Consider the following 18146-nt stretch of genomic DNA (forward strand, 5'->3'; position numbering starts at 1 on the left):
GATCCACCCACCTCGGCCTCCCAAAGTGCTGGGATTACAGATGTGAGCCACCGCGCCCGGCCATGAGTAATTTCTTTTAAAAGTGAATCTATTTGTTACAGTTACGGAAGCTGAGAAGTCCAAGGTGGAGGGACCATATCTGGTGAGGGCCTCCTGGCTGTGGGGACTGGTATGGCTTGGCTGTGTCCCCACCCAAATCTCATCTTGAACTCCCACATGTTGTGGGAGGGACCCAGTGGGAGGTAATTGAATCATGGAGGCAAGTTTTTCCCGTGCTGTTCTCGTGACATTGAGTAAGTCTCACGAGATCTGATGGTTTTATAAAGGGGAGTTTCCCTACACCGCTTTTCTCTTGTCTGCTGCCGTCTGAGATGTGCTTTTCGCCTTCCGCCATGATTGTGAGGCCTCCCCAGCCACGTGGAACTGTGAGTCCATTAAACCTCTTTCTTTTGTAAATTGCCCCGTCTGAGGTATGTCTTTATGAGCAGCGTGAAAACGGACTGACACGCGGACTGTCTGCAGAGTGCCGAGACGGCACGGAGGATCACACGGGGAGGGGTTGAGTGTGCTAACTCAGGTCTCGCTTCCTCTTCTAAGAAAGCCACCCGTCCCACTCCTGCGCTAACCCATTAATCCATTAATCTGTGAATGGATTCATCTATTCAGGAGGGCACTGCCCTCCTGACCCTATCACCTCTTAAAGGCCAACTCTCAATCCTGCCACACTGGGAATTAAGTTTCAACATGAGTTTCGGAGGAGATAAACATTCAAATCATAGCCGAAATTCAAAGAGATTTGAGGAACAGAAGTTGATTCAAAGGTTAGCAAAGGCCCGTATTGATTGTTTCACAGAATAATCAATCAGAAAGTTAAGCAACCCATTGCCAGAGCTGTGAGGAACAGACGAAGAATTTCAAAAAGGCTTTAGGATGATAAAGACGCCTGGGCAGCTTTCTAATGCTGTATGCAATGCCGTCCTGGAAACGTGTGTATAAGTCAAGCACACAAAAGGCAAAACTGCCACTTTCTTTTTTCTCTCTCTCTCTCTTTTTTGAGACAGGGTTTCACTCTTGTGACCCAGGCTGGAGTGCAACGACACGATCTCGGCTCACTGCAACTTGCAAGCTCCGCCTCCCGGGTTCAAGCAATTCTTCCATCTCAGCCTCCCGAGTAGCTGGGATTACAGGCACCCGCCACCACGCCAGGCTAGTTTTTGTATTTTTAATAGAGACGGGGTTTCACCATGTTGGCCAGGCTGGTCTCGAACTCCTGACCTCAGGTGATCCACCCACCTTGGCCTCCCAAAGTGCTGGGATTACAGGCGTGAGCCACCGCACCCGGCCAAATCAGCCACTTTCTGTCTGTCATCACCGGGGTTCTGCTCCTAGGGGGCCCAACAGCACCACAAAATCTGCAATTAAAGGGGGAAGCCCTTTAGGGACTGTTGTCAGGACAGGTCCCACCCATTTGCACATGTTCTTTCATTTTCTTTTCCTTCCCAGTTGTATCCGCCTGCCGTCAAGGCTCACCACTTCCCACCTGTACACTGCTGTCTGTCCTTATTTCAAGTGAATCACCTTGCGGTCTTCTTATGCCAGGTAATTTGTGCAAATATTATTGTGAATTACTAGGGCAAATTGCAATAAGATATTCAAATCGTTGGGCAAACATGCCCTGCTGGTAGGATGCAATGACTCACACCTGTAATCCCAGCACAGGTGGGAGGCCAAGGAGGGAGGATTGCTTGAAGCCAGGAGTTCAAGACCAGCTTGGGCAACATAGCAAGCCCCGTCTCTGTTTTTTAAGGAAATGTTTTTTTTTTAAATATTCTGCTGGTCAGAAAACAAAGAGGGCTTTACCCATACTGACTAGACTAGAAAATGCCTGAAACTAGAAACCACCATTGGGCAATTATTAAAGACAAAATTTCTTAAATAAAAGACAATCCAACCCAAGACAATACAATACAATTTGAAAGACCCAATCTAGCTGGATGGGGTAGCTCATGCCTGTAATTCCAGTATTGAGGTGGCCAAGGTGGGAGGATCGCTTGAGTTCAAGAGTTCAAGACCAGCCTGGGCAACATAGCATGACCTCCTCTTTACTAAAAATTAAAAAAATTAGCCAGGCATAGTGGCTGGCACCTGTAGTCCAAGCTACTTGTAAGGCTGAGGTAGGAGGAGCGCTTGAGCCTGGGAGGTCAAGGCTGCAGTGAGCTATGATCGTGCCACTGCACCCCAGCCTGAATGACAATGAGACCCTGTCTCAAAATATAATAATAAATAAATAAAAAATAAAGACCCACCCCAACATAGATAAATGTCAAGTTATAAGGCTTTAAAGACAAAGATTTCTACTGGATTCCAGGGGAAAAAGAAAAAAAAGAAGAAAAATGACTTATGGATATAAGGGGAATTATGATCTCTGTCAACTACCAGTCTGTGCAGGAGAGAAAGGCTTTGGGGAAAAACTTATGCATCAGTTTAGGAGAACAAGAGTTACCCCTGGGTCCTCCCTGAAGACAAAGGGAGCCCATCGTAATTGTTGGGTGATCTGAAACGCCCTTGGCAGGGGGCACCAGCATATGGTAGGTCAAAATGTTCTATTATTGCATGACAGATGGACATTTGGCTCCTTGCAAGAGACAGAGGTCACTTGGAATGCCACTGAGTCACGTGTGAAAGTGCAGGTGCCACAAAAGGCAAACGTAGGCAAAGGTCAGGAGGGGTGAGAAGTGGAGGGTCATAGACACAGGTCAGCCAGCTCCCTGCTCTGGTACAGGTAGGTCACCTACCCTGTCTTCCTCGGGAGGGTCTCTGGCTGCAGATGCTCCGGCCACAGATTTGTGGCACCCATGGGTCATGCCTCTTGGTCCACGCCAGCCCATTGAGTTCTGGCAGGATTCCACACGTGGAGATTGACTCTTGCTTCTTGCTGCCAGGGAGTTAATGAACTGTCCAGCAGGTAAGAGATAGAGAGACTGTCTCTTTCTCTCACACCAGCTCAGGTTGACTTGGTTCTGTGACAGGGCAGCAAATTAGAGGTGTTTACTTCTTCACATTGGGTCTGAGTGAAGTCACCAGAATTCTACTGGCCCCTAAGGCTCCTGGAGTCCCCCAGGCACTGATGGCTGTACAACATCAACTTCAGCTTCCAATAAATATTTATTTCTGACCACATCAGTAATGATCATCAAAATCTTCTACAATCCAATCCAATACAATTTGAAAGACCCATCCTGGCTGGGCGGGGTGGCTCATGCCTGTAATTCCAGTACTGAGGAGGCCAAGGTGGGAGGATGACTTGAGTTCAAGAGTTCAAGACCAGCCTGGGCAACACAGCAAGACCTCTTATTTACTAAAAATTTAAAAAATTAGCCAGGCGTGGTGGCTCGCACCTGTAGTCCCATCTACTTGTAAGGCTGAGGTGGAAGCCAAGGCTGGGTGCCATGGCTCATGCCTATAATCCCAGTGTTTGGGAGGCCCAGACAGGTGGATCACTCGAGGTGAGGAGTTCAAGACCAGCCTGGGTAACATAGTGAGACCCTGTGTCTACCAAAAATTAGCCCAGCACAGTGGCGGGTGCCTGTAGTCCCAGTTACTTGGGAGGCTGAGGTGGGAGGATCTCTTGAGCCCAAGAGTCTGAAGCTGCATTGAGCTATGATTGTGCCCTGCACTCCAGCCTGGACAAAGAGCAAGAGCCCATCTCAAAAAAAAAAGAGAGAGAGAAAGAAAAAGAATTTTTCTGCATCCGAAGAGCCCAGATGAGTTTCTGCAAGGCATCCATCCATTCATTCAGCAGACATTTTCATGGTCCTTCCTGGGTGGTGGCTGCTTTTGTTAAACACCACTAGAGGATCTCAAAGAATCTGAGAACTGGAATGGTACAGAAAAGGTATGACTCCATCTTAAACTCCAAAGACTTTTTGGATTTTAAGTATTGATATCATTCATTCAATTATTCATTAAATAATTATTTATTGAGTACTGTGCACTCTAGTCAAAGCCAGGTCTACTGGGTGCAAAAAAAAGCAGCAAAGTTTCTTGCCCTCCCAGAGCTAATGAGTGAATTAATACTAATAATTACAGCTCCAAAGCTTGCAGCTACTGGCTCAGCTGTTAAACACCTTTTACCTCCGCACATCCTCACCGAGATAGGTGATTTTATTATTCCCAATTCACTGATAAAGAAACTGAAGCACAAAGAACTTAAGTCTCTGTGACTCCCCGAAGTGTTTTTTGGTTGGTGATTAATTTTTCTAACATTTGGAAACATTTTGGAATATGATGATTTCTGATTACCTTCATTCTTTCTTGGATGTTTCTCCGCTGGCTCTGACATTTCCTCAGGTGAGAGTTCGTAAGACATAAAAGCTTAAACATAGAAGATTGGATGATAGTCACACATTTTCTCCCGGGCTGCTGATAATAAATGAGCAATTTTTTTTAATTAAAAATCTTGCCAAGGTCACACAACTAAGTGACAGAGCCCCGCCTCGGACCCAAGCCGGTCTGATCCACATCATGTCCTCTTGACCATGACATTTTCTAAATTAATCAGATAAAATCAGTTTGCCGTAGCCAGAAACCTGAGTTCGTTCCAATTAGCGAGGACAGAATCAAAGGTGCCCAGGTCATCCTGTCCACCTGGCTCCTAGATTACGCGATAATGCCACGGGATAACATTTTTAAAATTATTAACTGACACCTCTTTTTCCTTTTTTATTTAATTGAGGTGAAATTCACATAACAAAAAATAAATTGTTTTAAGTGTACAATTAAATGACATTTAGGGCCAGGTGCGGTGGCTCACGCCTGTCATCCCAGCACTTTGGGAGGCTGAGGCGGGTGGATCACCTGAGGTCAGGAGTTTGAGACCAGCCTAGCCAACAGGGTGAGACCCCGTCTCTACTAAAAATACAGAAATTAGCTGGGTGTGGTGGTGGGTGCCAGTAATCCCAGCTACTCGGTAGGCTGAGGCAGGACAATCACTTGAACCCAGGAACTGGAGATTGCAGTGAGCCGAGATCACGCCACTGGACTCCAGCCTGGGTGACAGAGTGAGACTCTGTCTCAAAAAAATAATAATAAAATAAATAAATGACATTTGGCACCTTCACAATATTGTACAGCCACCACTACTATCTAGTTTCAAAACATAACAGATGCCTCTTTCTAGTTTTGTTTTTTTTTTCTTGAGATGAGGCCTTACTCTGTCACTCAGGCTGCAGTGCAGTGGCATGATCACAGCTCACTGCGTCCTCGAACTCCTGGGCTGGAGGTAATCCTCCCACCTCAGCCTCCCAAGTAGCTGGGACTACAGGTGTGCACGACCATGCCTTGCTATTTTTAATTTCTTGTAGAGATGGGGTCTCACTATGTTGCCCAGCTGGTCTCAGACTCCTGGTCTCAAGTGATCCTCATGTCTCAGCCTCCCAAAGTGCTGAGATTACAGGCGTGAGCCACTGCACCTGGCCCTATAAGAAGTATTTTAAATTAAAAACCCTTAGAAATCAACAAGCACTGGAAGAGACTTTCCCCCGACCTACGTGGCAGGCCAGGTCTCCACAACAACTGTTTCAGCACTGACTGACTGGTTAACTTAAATGTTAAAAGCTGAGGCCGGGCGCGGTGGCTCACGCCTGTAATACCAGCACTTCGGGAGGTGAGGCGGGTGGATCACCTGAGGTCAAGAGTTTGAGACCAGCCTGGCCAACATGGTGAAACCCTGTCTCTACTAAAAATACAAAAATTTGCTAGGTGTGGTGGCGCACGCCTGTAATCCTAGCTACTCAGGAGGCTGAGGTAGGAGAATCACTTGAACCTGGGAAATGGAGGTCGCAGTGAGCCGAGATCACACCATTGCACTCCAGTCTGGGTGACGAGGGAAATTCTGTCTCAAACAAATAAATAAATAGGCCGGGCATGGCGGCTCGTGCCTGTAATCCCAGCACTTTGGGAGGCCAAGGCGGGTAGACACCTGAGGTCGGGAGTTCAAGACCAGCCTGACCAACTTGGAGAAACCCCATCTCTACTAAAAATACATAATTAGCTGGGTGTGGTGGCACATGCCTGTAATCCCAGCTACTCGGGAGGCTGAGGCAGGAGAATCGCTTGAACCTGGGAGGCGGAGGGTTGCAGTGAGCCGAGATTGCACCACTGCACTCCAGCCTGGGCAACAAGAGCCAACTCGGTCTCAAAAAATAAACAAATTAATTAATTAACTAATTAAAATAAAAACTGAAAGAGCCAGTACCCTTATACAAAGGCTGGGATGTAAAGAAAGCCCACCAAGAGTTTTGCCCAGGCCTTTCCTAGGCTTTGAACCACGACAAGATAACGAAGCAATTCTTAACAGGGCCTGTTTAGGATTAAACAAGTTTTATGGGGGTCTGAAGAGACTCCCCAGGCCTCCACAGACAAGTTATTGGGAGTCTGAAGGAACCCCCCAAACCTCCATGATTTTGCAGGAGACAAGATAAGGGTAATCACCCCAGCACCTGGATCCATTCAGATTAAGTAAATTTACTGAGGCTCCAGAGGAAGGTCTTCAGGACTCAGATCTTAGTTATAGATGAGAAGAAGCTCATCAATGATGGCTTCAGATGAATGCACGCTTACACGTAGACATATAGCTTAGAGGGTATATAAGCTCTGGAAGACATTGTAATTTTGAGTTGCTCTGGTGATATTTTCCAGGCCTTCTCTCTGTAACTAATTGCAGAAATAAAAACTCTCTTCTTCCCCAGTTCATCTGTATTTCATTACTGGCCCGTGAGAATAAGCAGCCTGACCTTCAGTGTGGTCCAGGAACACCTACATGAAGATAGGACTGACCCAAGCGCTTAGAGTCTTCTATCCAGAACCACACAGGTAACCTTTGTGTGAATTTTAAAAGGTGTCCCCTCATGGGAATGATCTATAAATTGATGGGGTTTGGGTTTACACAGGTGTATACCCTTGACAAAATCAATTGATAACTCACTTAAAATGTGCGCATCTTTGGCCAGGCACGGTAGCTCATGCCTGTAATCCCAGCACATTGGGAGGCCAAGGCAGGTGGATCACTTGAGGTCAGGAGTTCAAGACCAGCCTGGCCGACATGGTGAAACCCTGTCTCTACTAAAAATACAAAAATTAGCCGGGCGTGGTGGTGTGTGCCTGTAATCCCAGCTACTAGGGAGGCTGAGGCAGGAGAATCACTTGAACCCGGGAGGCAGAGGTTGCAGTGAGCCAAGAGTGTACCACTGCACTCCAGCCTGGGCAACAGAACGCGACTCCATCTAAAAAAAAAAAAATAATTGTGCATCTTCATCATACGCAAATTTTGCATAAATAACTGTAAACAAACACTCTAGTTAATGATGTACATGACGTATTTAGGAAGAAGCATACCAATGTTTGCAATTTGTTTGAAATGCACCCAGACATAAGATGGATGGGATGAAGAGATGATTAGATATGTGATAAAGTCAGCAGAGTCAAATATTCATTGTAGACTCTAGGTGCTGGGTGTATGGGTGTTTACTGTAACGTTCTTTCAGCTTTACTACTTGTTTCAAATTCTTTATAATGAAATGTTGGGGAGCAAAGCACTTCTCTGGTGGACCCAGCTGTGTAGGGCATAGCTTAGCAAGTCAGGTGCTGCCTGGATTTTGGGCCCATCCATCCCTTCAGCTGGGGGCCTTGTGCAGCCAAGAATGAGCCCAGCCATCCAGGGTGACCCTTCTCAGCACTTGCATGAGCTGTTCAGTTCTCTTCCAAATTCTTCTTAACATTGCAGGCATTTTAGTTTCCTCCAGAGATGAATATTTCATTTTGTTGTTGTTTTTTTTTTTTTTTTTTGAGACAGAGTCTCACTCTGTCGCCCAGGCTGGAGTGCAGTGGCGCGATCTCGGCTCACTGCAAGCTCCCCCTCCTGGGTTCACACCATTCTCCTGCCTCAGCCTCCTGAGGAGCTGGGACTACAGGCGCCCGCCACCACGCCCGGCTTATTTTTTTTGTATTTTTAGTAGAGACGGGGTTTCACCGTATTAGCCAGGATGATCTCTATCTCCTGACCATGTGATCCACCCGTCTCGGCCTCCCAAAGTGCTGGGATTATAGGCGTGAGCCACCGCACCTGGCCCAGAGATGAATTTTTCTAGCTTAAGGCTTTTGCTTTTCTTTTAAAAGTCTTTTCAGCCTTTGCCTGTCTTCTCCAAGCTATTTCCACACCATCTTCATTACTTGATTTTTGTAAGAGGTCTTGAGAGTTGGTCTTTGTTGGTAGTTCGGAGCTTTCTTCTCGTCCTTCCTTGTTTTCCTTCTTCAACATTGTCTTCACCATTCTTGGCCCCTGATATGTATGGTTTGGCTGTGTCCCCACCCAAATCTCATCTTGAATTGTAGCTCCCACAATTCCCACATGTTGTGGGAGGGACCCAGTGGGAGATGATTGAATTATGGAGACAGTTTCCCCCATACTGTTCTCAGGGTAGTGAACAAGTCTCAGAAGATCTGATGGTTTTATAAGGGAAACTCCTTTCTCTTGGCTCTCATTCTCTCTTTGCTTGCTGCCATGTAAGACATGCCTTTCACCTCCTGCCGTGATTGTGAGACCTCCCCAGCCATGTGGAACCGTGAGTCCATTAAACCTCTTTTTCTTTATAAATCACCCAATCTCGGCTGTGTCTTTATCAGCATCATGAAATCAGACTAATACAACCCGTTTGCATTTCTGTATGAATTTTCGCATAATTACTTGAGGAAACTCTTTTTTTATTGAGGCAGAGTCTTGCCCTGTTGCCCAGGCTGGAGTGCAGTGGTGCAACCATAGCTCACTGCAGCCTCAACCTCCTGGGCTCAAACCTTCCTCCCATCTCAGCCTCCCGAGTAACTGAGACTACAGGTGTGCACCACCATGCCCAGCTGATTTTTTTCCTTGGCATATGAGGAAGCATCAGAGTCACATTCTGGAGAAGACCTTGATCAGAAACAATCACCTCCACGAAGAACATCGGCTTGGCTAAACAGAGCAGCCTCTGTCCAGCAGAGCCAGGTGGGCTTGTAAACCTTTGTCTAGGGTTCAATTTTAATTTCACTTCTCCTCTCAGTTGACTTTGCTTCTCAGATCAATTCCCTTATGTTTTAAATTAATTTAGAACTCAATTAGTATGATTTCTAAAGGGTGTGCAGTGGCTCCAAAGAGTCTCTTGGGATCAAAACAAATGAAAGCTCAACCTAATAAAATTAAGCCATTTATAGCAACTGTCCTCACGTGCTCCTTCTCCCCAAAGAAGGAAATGGAAGAGATGGGCCTTTATTAGGAAGACCAGAAGGCCAGGGCTCTAGCAGAAACAAGAGGAAAGGCATCCCAGAAGGCCCTGTCCCCTCAATTGAGAGACTTTTATTCTGCTCATAGATTCTGTGAGCTTGGAAGTAGGACCAGGCATAGTCAGGATGGCTTCTCACTGCTCCACCATGTCTGAGGCCTCAGCGGGAGGCTGGGGGTTGAGTCATCTGGAGATGCCTTCTCTCCCTTGCCTGGTGGTTAATGCTGTCCATGGGCTCAGACCTCAGCAGGCTGTCGGCCAGAACGCCTACATATGGTGTCTCCATGTGGTCTCTGCATGGCTGCTTGGGCTTCCTCAGAGCATAGCGGCTGCATTCCAAGAGCAAGGGTCCCACAAGAACAAAGACCAAGTGCACCACATTGTTATGACCTAGACTCAGAAGTCACATAGCATCACTTTTGCCGTACCCTGTGGGTCAGAGCTGTCACAGAGCTCTGTCCAGGTTTGAGGGAAAGAGACCTCCATGGAGGGAGGCAGAGTTCTAGAAAAACACACAGGACAGCAGACATTGTCATGGCCATCTTGGAAAACATAATCTGCCACACACACCACCTTCTACTAAAGGATCACCTCGGCCAACCTCAGCATCTCCGAAGGGACCTGTCTCTCATCATCAGGGCCATTTCTCCACAAGCGACCGTTGGTGACTGCAGGAGGCTCAACCTCAGTCTCCCTCCTGCTCAGCCTGCTGGCTCACAGCCTGTGACGTGGAGGAGAAACCAACTTGATTACAGTAGCTGCTGAGTCTGCGGCTTGTCAATTCCAGCAGCAGAGCTTATGCTGATGAGTAAAACTGTCTAAAGACATGGCCTTCCAGCAAGTCTAAAGAGAAAACACACGCTCCTATGAGATGCATCACCCGAAGGCACTCCTCTAATTCTCATCATAAGCAATGTGTTCATTATTCGGTTTCACCATTTAAAAAGCACCTTCCTCATCTTTTCTCTCTTAATCCAGGTAACTATGCCCAACCCAAGACCTGCAGGTTTCTCTCTCGATACCTCCCAACTCCATCCACATCTCTTCACCTCTACAGCCACGTCTGGTCCAGACTCTTTTCGTCTCTCACCTCGCCCATGGCCAGAGCCTCCTCACTGGTCTCTGCACACACATTTTGTATCCACTCCCATCCTCTCACTCTCCTGCATACAACTATCCATGGCTTCCAAGGGTTTCTTGGGTTTTGGTGTGTGTGTGTGTATTTTAGAGAAAGGGTCTCACTCTGTCGCGCAGGCTGGAGTGCAGTGGTGTGATCATAGCTCACTGCAGCCTTGAACTCCTGAGCTCTGGCGATCCTCCCACCTCAGCCTCTTGAGTAGCTGGGACTACAGGTGCATGCCACCATGCCCAGCTAATTTTTTATTTTTTGCACAGATGAGGTCTCACTATGTTGCCCAGGCTGGTCTTGAACTCCTGGCCTCAAGCAATCCTCCCTTCTCAGCCTCCCCAAGTGCTAGGATTATGCATGAGCCACCGCATCTAGCCAGTGGTTTCCAGTTTTCTTAAGACAACCTACCAAATGCTAACCGTGGCTCCCGGCCCTGCCTGCTCTGAGCACTGCCAAGATCTCAGGCTTTACCTCCTGCCACCTTCCCCTTAATGCCGGGCTCTGGCCCCTGCCACTTTCATCTTCTCTGAGCTCCTCGGTCCCACTCCCCACTTTCATATGCTCGGTAGCCACATGTGGCCAGTGGCCGCCATAGTGAATGGTCCCACTCTCTTCTCTTCTTCATGCCCCGAGCAGCAGCATCTCTGTACCAGGGACACACTCTATTCCGCTTGCCCTCTTGCAGTTGATTTTCATCAATTTCTATTTCTCTATTTGTTCTTGTGATGCAAAAACACATAATATCAGATGGACTCTCAACAAATTTCTAAGTGTACAATGCACTTTTCTTAACTGTAAGCGCAGTGTTGTGCCCGAGATCTCTAGAACTTTTTCATCTTGCACGACTGAAACACGACACTCATTGCATAGCATATCCCCATTTCTCTCCCTCAACCAGTCCCTGGCAACCACCATTCTGCTTAGATTAGCCAGGCTCTCTATGAGTTTGACTACTTTAGATACTTCATACAAATGAAATAATACAGCATTTGTCCTTCTGTGACTGGCTTATTTCATTTAGCATAATGTCAGCCTGATGTCCTCGAGGTTTATCCATGTCATCCTTCCTTATGGCAGAATAATACTCCACAGTATGTGTGTTTTATATATATACATATATATATATGTATATGTATATACACACACATATAAAAATAACGAGCCAGGCACGGTGGCTCACGCCTGTAATCCCAGCACTTTGGGAGGCTGAGGCGGGCGGATCACGAGGTCAGGAGATCGAGACCATCCTGGCTAACATGGTGAAACCTGGTCTCTATTAAAAATACAAAAAATTAGCTGGGCGTGGTGGCGGGCGCCTGTAGTGCCAGCTACTCAGGAGGCTGAGACAGGAGAATGGTGTGAACCCAGGAGGTGGAGCTTGCGATGAGCTGAGATCGCACCACTGCACTCCAGCCTGGGCGACAGAGCGACACTCCATCTCAAAAAAAATAAAAATTAAAAAAAATAATGGATGGGTGAATATATATATTTATCTATAAGTATATATTATTTTTATGTATAATATATTTTAATACATAAATATATATTATATATATAAACAACTGATATATAAATAATGGATGAATAGATAAAACATTATATATGTTATATACAAATATATATAAATAAAATGTGATTTTTATATATTATATATAATTTATAAATAAAATGTTTTTTACATATTATATATGTTATATATTACATATATATAACATTTTATACATCTATTCATCCATCAATGAACATTTAGATTGCTTCCACCTCTTGGCTATTATGAATAATGTTGCAACAGATATGGGAGTGCAAACATCTCTTCAAGGTTGTGATTCCAGTTATTTTGGGTATATACCCAGAACTGGAATTGCTGGATCCTACAGTTGTTGTATTTTTAATTTTTTCAAGAGCTTCCATCCTGTTTTCCATGGTGATTCTGCCATTTCACCTTCTGACCAACGGTGTACAAGGGTCCCGATTTCTCCACATTCTTGCCAACACTCTTATTTTCAACACGTATTTTCTGGGTCTGTTGTCATTGTTACTGGTTAGTTTTATCATGATCATCTTAACAGGTATGAGGTGATACCTCATTCTGGTTTTGATTTGCCCTTCCCTAATGAATAGTGATATTGAGTATCTTCTCACACACCTGTTGGCCATCCATATGTCTTCTATGTCTATTCAACATCTATTCATTGAAATGTCTATTCAATTCCTTTGCCCATTTGTTAAGCAAGTTCTGGGGGTTGTTGCTGTTGAGTTATAGGATTTCCTTATATATTTTAGATACTAACCCCTTATCACACATTCTTTTTCTATCTCTTCATTTTCAGCCTTTGTGTGTTTTTAAATCTAAAGTGGGTCTTTTGGGCCAGGCGCGGTGGCTCACCTGTAATCCCAGCACTTTGGGAAGCCAAGGCAGGCAGATCACCTGAGGTTAGGAGTTCGAGAACAGCCTGGCCAACATGGTGAAACCTGTGTCTACTAAGAATACAAAAATTAGCTGGGCTTGGTGGCTCATGCCTGTAGTCCCAGCTACTCAGAAGGCTGAGGCAGGAGAATCACTTGAACCCGGGAGGCAGAGGTTGCAGTGAGCCGAGATTGCGCCACTGCACTCCAGCCTGGGCAACAGAACGAGACTCTATCTTAAAAAAATAAGTAAAGTGGGTCTTTTCTAGACAGCATACAGTTGGGTGTTGTTTTTTGGATTCATTCAGCCACTCTGTGTCTTTTGACGGGGGAGTTTAATCTACTTACATCTAAAGTAATTATTGATATGGTTGGATGTATGCTACGGTTTGAATGGGTCCACCAAAGTTCACCTGCAGAAACTTGTTCCCCAGTGCAGAAGTATCAGGAGGTGAGTTTTTTTTTTTTTTTTCTGTTTTTTGAGACAGAGTCTCACTCTGTCGCCCAGGCTGGAGTGCAGTGGTGCCATCTTGGCTCACTGCAAGCTCTGCCTCCCGGGTTCACGCCATTCTCCTGCCTCAACCTCCCGAGTAGCTGGGACTACAGGTACCCGCCACCAAGCCCGGCTAATTTTTTTGTATTTTTAGTAGAGACGGGGTTTCACCATGTTAGCTAGGATGGTCTCCATCTCCTGACCTCGTGATCCACCTGCCTCGGCCTCCCAAAGTGCTGGGATTACAGGCGTGAGCCACTGTGCCCAACCAAGGTGAGATCTTTAAGAGGTGCTGAATTCCTGCTGTTATGGCAACAGTAGGTTCATTATTATGGGAGTGGATTCCTCATAAATGCATGAGTTCAGCCTCCTTTTTCCCCTCTCCTCCCACCTCTCTCTAACTCTCTTTTTCTCTCCCCATCCCACCCCTCACTTTGTCCCTGCCCCCCCCCCACCATGGAATGACACAACAAGAAGGTTCTCACCAGATGCTGGCACCTTGATCTTGGACTTCCCAGCCTCCAAAACTGCAACAAACAAATGTCTGTTGTTTATAAATTACTCAGTCTCAGATATCCTATTATAGCAGCAAAAATGGACTAAGGCAACTTAGTATTGCTATTTCATTCATTCTTTTCTGTCTTGCAACTTTTGTCTCTTTTCTTGCTGTCTCTTTGTGTTTTGCTGATTTTTTGTGGTGGCCTGCTTTAATTCCTTTCTCATTTTTCTTCTATGCATTCTCTACAGGTATTTTCTTTATGGTCAGCATGAGGCCTACATAAAACATGTTATAGTTGGCCAGGCATGGTGGCTCACACCTGTAATCCCAGCACTTTGGGAGGCTGAAGTGGGCAGATCATCTGAGGTCAGGAGTTCAAGACCAGTCTAGCCAACATGGTGAAACCCCATCTCTACTAAAAATACAAAACTTAGCAAGGCATTATGGCGGGGGCCTGTAATCCCAGCTACTCAGGAGGCTGAGGCAGGAGAATCACTGGAACCTGGGAAGTGGAGGCTGCAGTGAGCCAAGCTCACACCACTGCACACTCTCCGCCTGGGTGACAGAGCGAGACTCCATCTCAAAAAAAAAAAGAAAGAAAGAAAAAGAAAAAAAGTTGTAATTATAACAATTCATTTTAAGCTGATAACAACTTAACTTCAGTCACATACAAAAACTCTACACTTTTACTTCTTCCCTCCCCAATTTATGTTGCCAGTGTCACAAATTACATCTTTTTATATTGTGTATCCATTAGCATTTTTATACTTGTAGTTATTTTTATACCTTTGTCTTTTAACTTCTATACCAGAATTAATGGTGATGTATGTACCACCATTACAGTATACATTATTCTGTATTTGTCTATATATTTTGCTTCCCAGCAAACTTTATACTTTTGTATGCTTTCATGTTGTGTTTAATGTCCTTCCATCCTTCAGTACTGTCCACCTCTCCAGCTTGGCCTCAGACCTCCTCCCCATTCATCACACCAAACTGACCTAGTTATAATTCCCACAGTACACTCAGCTTTCTCTGTCCTCTGAACCTTTTCATGGGCTAGTCCTCCTCCCTGGAATACCCTTTCCCCTCCCCTTTGTCAGGCTAACTCTTTCAGGACTCTGCTCAGTCATCGCTTCTCTGGAGAAGCACCCCCTGCTCTCTGGGCTGGGCTAGGAGACCATCTTCTCTGTGCCCAGCCCCTGGTGCCCTCTCCCCCGGCAGTGAACACACTGCATCATCATCTGCTGTTTTACCCCATCTCCCTCAGCAGCCTGGGAGCTCCCTGAGGGCAAGGCTTGTGTTTTAATTGTCTCTACACCCCTGCACTTAACGCAGTGCCTGGCATGTAGTAGGTGCTCAATGCATGCTTTTTTTTTTTGAGACAGAATCTTACTCTGTCACCCAGGCTGGAGTGCAGTGGTGCAACCCCCACTCACTGCAACCTCTGCCTTCCAGGTTCAGATGATTCTCCTTCCTCAGCCTCCCGAGTAGCTGGGATTACAGGCACCCACCACCACGCCTGGCTAATTTTTGTATTTTTAGTAGAGATGGGGTTTCGTCATGTTGGCCAGGCTGGTCTCCAACTCCTGACCTCAGGTGATCCACCTGCCTCGGCCTCCCAAAGTTCTGGGATTACAGGTGTGAGCCACCACGCCCGGCCAATGCATGCTTGTAATAAATGAATAAATGCACAGAATACTAACTTTCCAAGAGAGCTTACTCTCTGGTCGAGGAGTATGTGATGGGTTGGGAAGAGGAAACTTGTATGTGCTGAGTGCCTGCTTTTTGCTAAGTGCTTTGTTAACTAGTTTACAGGCACGGAAAGCACAGAGAGGTTAAGTAACTTGCCCAAGGTCACAGAGGTAGGATGTGGAGCAAGATGCCAGCCTCTCCCTCACTCTCGTATTCAGCCATTTGCTGTATCCAAACCCTGTCATTTTTTTATCTCCAAGATAGGCCCTGCACCCCTCCGTGGCTAACTATCTCCAAGGCCACCATGGTAACCGAGGGCACCATCCTCTGGCTTCTGGGAAACTGTTAACAGCTTCCGTTCTGACTTCCTTGCAACCTGCTCTTTACAGAGCAGCCAAGGGACCTCCTAGAACACAAATCCAACATTGTCACTCCAACTGTGTCAATGCCTCCTATTAGGATAAAGCCCGCCTCCTTACTAAGAACCACAGGTCTAGCATGGTCTGACCATGCCACCATCCCCAGGTTAATTCACATCACTCTTCTCCTCCTCCCCTCCTCATTCTTGCCTCAGTTTCTCTAACCTGCCAGCTCGTGCCAGGCCCAGGGCCTTTGCACTTGCAGTTCTGTCTCTAGAATGATCTTCCACAGCACCCCATGTGGCTCACTCCCTAATATCACCCAGGGCTTTGCTCAAACATCACCTCCTCAGGTGACATTTCAGGTGACCGCTCTGCAACAGTTCCCCTGGGGTCACTCTCTAAACCTGCACCATCCTATGGTTCACAGAAGTAGGGATGAGCCTGGCCTGGCACACACAGCACCTGACACCCATCCCAGGTCTCCTGTCTCTTGCAGCTTCTGGCTACTTGTGGGAAACCTGTTACCTAACTAAGGTGTAGCGGCAGCAGCAACCGAGGCACAGAGCAGAGTGTGCTCAAGAACTGACCCTGGGCCCCGTAATCCCAGCTCTTGGGGAGCCTGAGGCAGGAGGATTGCTTGAGCCCAGAAGCTTGAAATCAGCCAGGGCAACATAGCAAGAACCTGTCTCTACAAAAACACATATTTAAAACTTGGTTGGACATGGTGATGGGATCTATAGTCCCAGCTCCTTGGGATGCCAAGGTGAGAGGATCCCTTGAGACTGGGAGGTCGAGGCTGCAGGGAACCATGATGAAGCCACTATACTCTAGCCTGGGCAACAGAGTGAGATCCTGTTTCAAGAAAAGAAAAGACAGAGAGAAAGAGAGAAAGAAAAGAAAAAGAAGGAGAGCGAGAAAGAAAGCAAAAAGAAAAGAAAGAGAAGGAGAGAGAGAGGGAGGGAGGGAAAGAAGAAGAAGAGGGAGGAGGAGGGGGAGGGGAGGAGGAGGAGAGGAAGGAAGGAAGGAAAGAAGGGAAAAAAAAAAACTCACCCTGCCCAGCCCAGCCGCCAAGTGCTGTGGCTATAGTAGTCAGGGGTCTGTGTGTGGCCCAGTGCCCAGCCTGGGCTGGAACAGCAACTGTCCCATGCTGCGGGGAAGTTTGCCTAGATAAGAAAGCCCAGTGTCTGCCTTCCAGGCAGTTCACAGGCTTATTCACAGGGAAGATAATGAGTAAATAAACGGCCACATCGGGACATGGTTGGAGATGCCAAAGATGTGTGAGCCCAGAGGAGGAACTGGAGGCAGCTGGAGGCCATGGCAGCTTGCCTGGAGGTCAGCACAGCTGAGTCCTGAAGACCAGTGGGCTTAGCCAAGCTAAGCAAAGTCAAGACAGGTGGTGTCCTGGGCCGGGAGGAGGGCATGGGGAAAGTGTAGATGCCCACCATGGCATGTCTGGGACACCAAGTGGTTCTGTGTGCCTGAAAGAATATTGGGGGAGGGGGAATAGAATGGGTTGAAACTGAGGAAGAGGAGGGAGAACAAGTTTGGACCTCTTCCAAACTCCTCCTGGTGAGGAAACACTGGGAGTTTCCGAACTGAAGAGTGGCCAGATCCCAGCCCTCCCCAGCTCACCAGGGCCTCTAGCAGGAGGGACTTTCCTCCAACTTTCACAGTCCTTCAGGGCCCAGCTTAGACCCTCTCCCTCTTACCTGCCATTTCCCATCCGTAGGGGCCACTCCCTCACTCCAAGTTCTTTCTGCTCAATGGGAATAACTTTGGCCTTCATTATAGACTTGACTCAGTGCTCAAAAGTGCTCTGCAACTATTAACAATTGCAAAATCATGGAATCAACCCAGGTGTCCATCAACAGTGGATTGGATAAATAAAAGGGGGCACATATACACCATGGAATACTATGCAACCATAAAAAAGAACAAAATAATGTCCCTTGCGGCAACATGGATGCAGCTGGAGAGCATTATGCTAAATGAATTAACCCAGAAACAGAAAACCAAATACCTCATGTTCTCACTTATAAGTGGGAGCTAAACATTGGGTAAACATGGGCACAAAGATGGAAATAACAAACACTAGGGACTCCAAAAGCAGGGAGGGAGGAGAGGGACAAGGGGTGGAAAACTACCTATTAAGTACTACGTTCACTATTTGGGTGATGGTTTTGATAAAAGGTCGAGCCTCAGCATTACTAATATATCCGTGTAACAAACCTGCCCATGCACCCCCTGA

At 46.6% G+C, this 18146-nt stretch overlaps 1 long non-coding RNA gene across 1 annotated transcript in view; it reads left to right on the top strand.

Moving 5' to 3' along the window:
* The first annotated feature begins 361 nt into the window (after positions 1-361).
* Positions 362-18146, top strand: part of LOC129053684 (uncharacterized) — a 42311-nt gene continuing 24526 nt past the window's right edge. The window contains exons 1-2 of the long non-coding RNA XR_008518461.1: positions 362-425; positions 6750-6873. This is a non-coding gene — a long non-coding RNA (uncharacterized LOC129053684). The remainder of the gene's footprint in view (positions 426-6749; positions 6874-18146) is intronic.

This window comes from Pongo abelii, chromosome 6, assembly GCF_028885655.2.
Source record: "Pongo abelii isolate AG06213 chromosome 6, NHGRI_mPonAbe1-v2.0_pri, whole genome shotgun sequence".
Taxonomy (NCBI): Eukaryota; Metazoa; Chordata; class Mammalia; order Primates; family Hominidae; genus Pongo; species Pongo abelii.